This window comes from Lactuca virosa, chromosome 2 (assembly GCF_052849685.1).
Source record: "Lactuca virosa cultivar CGN04683 chromosome 2, Lactuca_virosa_CGN04683_v6, whole genome shotgun sequence".
Taxonomy (NCBI): Eukaryota; Viridiplantae; Streptophyta; class Magnoliopsida; order Asterales; family Asteraceae; genus Lactuca; species Lactuca virosa.
In genome coordinates, this window is record NC_136427.1 from 292,727,395 (window position 1) to 292,734,930 (window position 7,536).

A 7,536-nucleotide genomic window follows, 5' to 3' on the forward strand; every position below is an offset into this window, starting at 1 on the left:
AGCTTACAACAAAAACAAAAAACCTTATCAAGCTCTTTTGAATACACTAACCATTTTCTATCATAAAAATCACCATTTTTTAATTTACGAATAAAAAAATCACATGAAAAATATCTACCAAATGAATCTTTTGGAAAAATTGTATTGGCATCAATTTCTCTCTTAGGTCCTTTTTCTATTAGTAAATCTTTCATTTTTGAATCTAAATCACCCCATACTCTATGTAACGCCCCGTTCCTGGTACGTATTTAATTTATTAATATCTTTTATAAAGAGCTACTCGGCGAGTAGTAGCCCTAACTCGTCGAGTAGATGCCACGTTGGACGCGGGTTTTAGGTGATCTACTCGGCGAGTCCGCGCCTGGACTCGACGAGTAGGCCAGTCTGGAGGAAACCCTAATCCTTAGGGTTTGCACCCTATTTAAACGTCCTTATAGCCCCCATCCCAACCTCCAGCACCCTTAAAGTGTTCCCCCTCAAAACCCTAGCCTCCATTGGTGAGCTTGAGTGATTCCTTCTCGATTTTGAGTATTTTGGTGTATTCTTGGAAGGGTAGAAGTGAAGGAAAGAGAGAAGGTGCAAAGGAGAAGAAGGAGATCCAGAAGCTAGCTTCCATTTGCTACTTCATCTGGTAATAAAGCCTCTACCTTGTTCATTTTCCTAGTAGATCTTCATATATGCTTGTTTTGCCACTTTTGGGACATTTCAAGGTCCAAACTCGAGATTTGAGCTCCCTTAGGGTAGTGAGCTATAGATCTGGACATCATTGAGCCCCAGGAGCTCAAAGTAGCTACCTTTATGCAAAGCAAGGTCTTGTTCCAAACCCTAGGTTCCCATTTCTAGCTTATTTTGGTGTTTTAGCTTCATACCTTTATGCATGCACGTAAAGTTGGCAACTTTACGTGTTATATCGGCCCTAGAAGCTCAGATCTATGAATTGGATGAACTGAAATCGATTAGAATCAACTGTTTAGTGAGGACATGCATAGGACTCGACGAGTTGTTCTTGGACTCGGCGAGTCGGAGCGCAAATCCTCCCAATGTCTCCGATTTTGGAATTTTGAGTTGAATCAACGAGTGGAAGAGGACTCAGTGAGTTAGAACAAGGATCTGGAAGTAGAGGGACTCGACGAGTCCACGTCCCGACTCAGCGAGTCGAGTCACGAGTTAGAGAAGTGTGAGTCCGGGAACTCGGCGAGTTCATAGTAGGACTCGGCGAGTAGAGTCAACCAGGAAGTTGACTTTGACCAGGGGTAAAATAGTCATTTTACCCTGAGATTAGTTATCAGTATTTGATTTAGTGTTTTTGGGATTTGTAGCCGGGGAGTTCCGGAGCAGCAGTCAGACAGTCTCAGATTTAGCACCTCAGCAGCCAGCGTTACGAGGTGAGTTTCCTTCCAGTAGCAACGGGTCTACGGCCACAATGCCGGCCCGTTTAGTGAATAGTAGTTCCGGACCTCGGTCCGATGCAGTAGTTCAGTGTGCTTGATGTCTTTGTGATTCAAGTATGTCTTTGTGTTATGCGTTCCGGACTTCGGTCCGATGCAGTATGCAGTATATGTGTTTATGCTAGTAGCTATGATTATGCTATGCTATGTTCAGTCTGTTCCGGACTTCGGTCCGATGCAGAGGGCAAGGCCCTGGTTAGTTCCGGACTTCGGTCCGATGCAATTTCCGGACTTCGGTCTGATGCAGAGGGCAAGGCCCTGGTTAGTTCCGGACTCCAGTCTGATGCAGTTTCCGGACTTCGGTCCGATGCAGAGGGCAAGGCCCTGGTTAGTTCCGGACTTCGGTCCGATGCAGTTAGTCCGGACTTCGGTCCGATGCAGTGGGCAAGGCCCAGTAGTTGCTTTATATGTTATTGTATGGTATGAGGTAGTTTGGGGGAGCTCACTAAGCTTTGCGCTTACAGTCTCAGTTTTTGGTTTCAGGTACTTCCGCTAGTAAGGGGAAGAGCTCGGGATGATGGCATGACACACACCACAGCTTCAGTTTATCCTGGGAGTTTTATTCGGATATTTTGATATGTTTTGACATTAGTTGATTTGATAAATTTATTATGACATTTTGAGACGCATGGTCCATGGATTTATCTTTTAATATTTGATATTATGGTTTAGTAGAGTTTTCAAACGAAAATTTTTGGGTTGTATTTTTGGGATGTTTCAAGTTGGTATCAGAGCCTTGGTTTGAGGGATTCAGGCACACTTTCGGGTATGACTGGACTAAAACTAAGGAAATGGTAAAAGATTTTCAAAAGAAAAATGTTTTCGAAAGAATTTTTGAAAAAAGAAACTTAAAAAGAAAAGAGTTGTGAGAAAAGGAAAAGGGTGTGGTGCATGCGATCAGCCGAGCTCAAGTAAGTACTCCCAAATTACCCATACAAGTTTATGTTATAATTATCAGTTCCAGTTTCAGTAGAACAACATGCTAGAATAGGACTAAGGATCTAGGAGGATGCCTTATGTGTCTGTTATATGTGTTTCAGCTTATTGCATGCTAGCATTGAGTAGACAGCAGTAGGATAGCCTGTTTAGGTTATGCCTGATAGTATGAGCTTAGCATCGTATGCTAGTATAATTTCTCGTTATGAGGATAGATTTGCTTGAGTAATTTCTTGTGTCCGAATGCTGCTTGCTTCGTGCTTTGTAGGACTCGGAGTGATGGGAGTTAGCCATTAGGTGAATACGTCACGTCACATGTGATCAGGGTTGAATAATCTCAGAGTGTTGGATTTGGCCCTATTGCGCAACTCTTGTTTGTGTCTAACCGTTGTAGGGACGAGTCTTTTACTCGAAGGATTATCTGAACCTCGTCACATGTGATGGTATTCAAGTGATGGCTAATTGGCATTACAAGGAGGCCTTCAGCAGCTGAGGACTGGATTGGGTGGAGTCAGAGATTTCCCTAGGGCAAGCCTAGGATGAGAGTAACAGAGATCAGTAGTAGTAGAAGTGACTTGGTGGAGTCGAGGCAGTACTTGAGGAAAGTACGGATAGATGTGGAAGGTAGTATGGGCCCATACTACTGAAAGCAGAGGATCCGTAATTGAATCGAGGAAGGCTGAGATGATACCAGGAAACTTGTAGTAGTAGCGATCCCTCGAGACATATCAGTGTTTCTGACGTTAGTCATGATGTGTTTTCAGAATGGTGGTTTTACGCCCTAGGCCAACAGTCGGCAGTTCAGGAGCCGGCGAGGGATCAGGATCAGGCTCGGGGGCCGAGCATCTAGATGGCAGACCAGGGAGTTCCTCTCTTCAGAGGTTACTCGCACCATACTTGAGCAGACTCCTGTGATCTTCAGTTCGATCAAGGAGGGTATTTTAGAGCTGATGGACGAGAGGTTGAGCACTTTCCGTGCTGAGGTGGCGGCCATGATGGGGTCGCGCACACTCACCTTCAGGGAGTTCCGGGCTTGTGGAGCTCCAGACTACCATGGGGCGCGGGATCCCATTGCGAGTACCAGGTGGTTGGCGGATGTCGCCAATGCGTTCCGCACCAGCAGATGTCCCGAGGGGGACAAGGTCAGACTAGCATCCTGTCTTCTGAAGGACAGGGCACGAGATTGGTGGGAGGAGATTAGGCATGTCATCGGGGATGGCGCAGTGCTTGATGCGATGACTTGGGCTGATTTTACTACCAGGTTCAGAGCCGAGTTTGCACCGGTTGTTGAGGTGCAGCAGTTAGCCAGGGAGTTTCATGATCTCACCCAGACTACAGAGACAGTGGCGGAGATTACCGCCAAGTTCAGGGAGAGGGCTCTTCTCGTTCCTCAGTACGCAGCTGATGAGGAAATGAAGAAGGCCCGTTATCATGAGATGTTGCGGAGTGATATCCACCAGTTTGTGATCCGGTCCAACTGTAAAACGTTGGATGATATGATTGCGAGGGCTCGTGAGAGAGAGATAGATTTGGAGATGGAGAAGAAGAGGAAGCCAGAGGCGGCATCTGGCACAGGGAGTTCGGGAAAAAAGCCCAAGGTATCAGATCACAGATCTAGAGGACAGCAGAGTCACAGTCGGTGTGGCAAATGTGGGAGATTGCACGATGGGGCGTGCAGGGCAGGTATTGCCGGTTGCTATAAGTGCGGCCGGACCGGGCATATGAGTAGAGATTGTACAGCTACTACCACCACCACCACAACAGCTGATCTGATTTGCTTCCATTGCAATCAGAGGGGACATAAAAAGTCCCAGTGCCCGAGTTTAGCAGCAGCAGGGAAGGTGGCAGCACCTGCCCCTGCTACTTTGAGGATTACAGACGGCCGTCAGGGCCGGGGAGAGGCGCCAGTGGTGAAGAGTAGAGCTTTTCAGATGACAGCAGAGGAGGCGCGAGCGACTCCTGATATGGTGACGAGTATGTATTTTCCTTTTATCTCTTTATTTATATTGATTGTTTCTCATGGTTATATGTTTTCGTTTAGGGTCGTTCTTAGTGAACGGCATTTCAGCTACATTATTGTTTGACTCAGGGGCTACCCGATCATTTGTTTCACTTGCGCTTAGCAAGAGGTTTAGCAGAGCTCCGGGGGAGCTGGATTGCCCACTTGAGGTTGAGATAGCTGATGACAGGACCGTCAGGGTCGCGAGAGTACATAGGGCGTGTTCGCTGCAGTTATTTGATGAGCAGTTTTCAGTGGACTTGGTTCTCATTCCCCTGCGAGGGAATAAGGTTATAGTGGGTATGGATTGGCTGAGCCCCAATGGGGCAGTGATTGATTGTGAACTGCAGTTAGTGAGGGTTCGCACTCCTAGTGGGGGAGAGTTAGTGATTCAGGGCGAGAGGCCACAGCGCGGACCGATTCTGTGTTCAGCAGCGAGAGCAAGGCGCTACGTTCAGCAGGGTTGCGCAGGGTACGTCGCCTATGTCATAGATGCCCGAGAGAAGGGTAAGGCGACAGTTGACGATGTGCCAGTAGTACGAGAGTACACGGACGTATTCCCAAAGGATTTGCCTGGAATACCTCCGGAGAGACAGGTTGAGTTCCGGATTGACCTGGTCCTGGGTGCGGCTCCGATAGCCAAGGCACCGTATCAGTTGGCTCCTCCAGAGATGCAGGAGTTGTCCACGCAGCTGCAGGAGCTTCTAGACAAGGGTTTCATCAGGCCGAGCAGTTCACCATGGGGAGCCCCAATCCTATTCGTAAGGAAGAAGGATGGATCGCACCGTATGTGCATAGATTACCGGGAGCTGAACAAGGTAACGGTGAAGAACCGTTACCCACTCCCGAGGATAGACGATTTGTTTGACCAGCTTCAGGGAGCATCTTGGTTCTCTAAGATTGATCTACGATCAGGATATCACCATATGCGGGTCAGGGATGAGGATGTGCAGAAGACCGCTTTTAGGACTCGCTATGGTCATTATGAGTTTGTGGTGATGCCGTTCGGACTCACCAACGCTCCAGCCGCGTTCATGGATCTCATGAACCGCGTATGCAGACCAATGTTGGATCGGTCTGTGATAGTGTTCATTGATGACATCTTGGTTTATTCCAAGACTCAGGAGCAGCATGAGGAGCACCTGAGAGAGGTGCTAGAGACGCTAAGGAGGGAGAGACTGTTCGCGAAGTTCTCCAAGTGCGAGTTCTGGTTGCGCGAGGTGCAGTTCCTTGGACACCTCGTCAACCAGAAGAGTATACTAGTAGATCCGGCCAAGATAGAGGTCATGATGCAGTGGGAGGTCCCGAGGTCTCCAACTGAGATTCAGAGTTTCCTAAGACTGGCAGGATACTACAGGAGATTCATCCAGGATTTCTCCAAGATAGCAGTTCCGCTCACCCGACTGACCAAGAAGTCGGTGGTGTTTCGCTGGGGGCCTGAGCAGCAGGCAGCATTTGAGACCCTCAGACAGAGATTGTGCGAGGCGCCGATTCTCACCCTGCCAGAGGGAGTAGAGGATTTTGTAGTTTACTGTGATGCTTCGATCACAGGTATGGGAGCAGTGTTGATGCAGCGAGGGCATGTGATAGCTTATGCCTCTAGACAGTTGAAGCCTCACGAGGCTAACTATCCCACGCACGACTTAGAGCTGGGGGTGGTGGTGTTCGCCCTCAAGATTTGGAGACATTACCTCTATGGGGCCCGCTGTATCATTTACACGGATCACAAGAGTTTGAGGTACCTCATGGATCAGCCGAATCTGAACATGAGGCAGCGCCGATGGTTAGACGTGGTAAAGGATTATGACTGTGAGATCCTTTATCATACGGGCAAGGCCAACGTAGTGGCCGACGCCCTGAGTCGCAAGGCGGTAGCAGCCCCGATCAGGGATGTATGTCTGAGGATGACAGTGATTACTCCATTGTTGGAGCAGATCAGAGAGGCACAGGTTGAGGGCCTGAAGGAGGAGAGGCAGAAGTGTGAGAGGATTGTGGGCCGAGTAGCTTCCTTTGACTATGACAGTCGAGGATTGTTGACCCTTCATGGGAGAGTTTGGGTACCGTACTGGGGAGGAGTACGGCAGGTACTGATGGATGAGGCCCACAAGACTCTGTTCTCCATTCACCCAGGGGCGACGAAGATGTATAGAGATCTTCGACCCGACTATTGGTGGCCCTGCATGAAGCGGGACGTAGCTTGGTACGTGGAGAGATGCCTGACCTGCAGGAAGGTCAAGGCGGAGCATCAGAGACCCCACTGCAAGATGCAGCCGTTAGACATTCCCGTGTGGAAATGGAAAGATATCACTATGGATTTCATCACCAAGCTTCCCAGGACCGCGCGTGGAGTTGATTCGATTTGGGTCATAGTGGATCGGCTGACCAAGAGCGCGCATTTCATACCGATTCAGGAGAGCATATCGGCCGAGAAGCTAGCCGATGTTTATGTGCGCGAGGTAGTGGCACGACATGGAGTGCCTGTATCAGTAGTATCAGATCGAGACGTCCGGTTCACTTCCAGGTTTTGGAAGCGGTTTCATGACGAGATGGGGACTCGTCTTCACTTCAGCACCGCTTTCCACCCTCAGACGGACGGGCAGAGCGAGAGGACGATTCAGACTCTCGAGGACATGCTGCGGGCATGTGTTCTAGATTTTGGGGGCAGTTGGGATACGTATCTTCCATTAGCGGAATTTTCGTATAACAACAGTTACCACGCCAGTATTGACCGCCCTCCTTTCGAGATGCTTTACGGGAGGAAGTGTAGGACCCCGATTTGTTGGGGCGAGGTCGGTCAGAGGGTCATCGGGAGCACTGAGGTGGTGCTCAAGACCACAGAGTTGATCCAGCAGGTCCGTAGTAGACTGCAGACTGCGCAGAGTCGGTAGAAGAGTTACGCCGACAGGAGGCGTTCGGACTTGGAGTTTCAGATGGGCGACATGGTCCTCTTGAAAGTGTCACCCTGGAAGGGTGTTATCAGATTTCGGAAGAGGGGAAAACTGGGCCCCAGATTCATCGGTCCGTTTAGGGTTTTGGCCCGGGTGGGTCGGGTTGCTTATCGGTTAGATCTTCCAGCAGAGCTTAGCCAGATCCACAGCACGTTCCATGTTTCTTAGTTGCGAAAGTGCTTAGTGGATGATTCAGCAGTAGTAC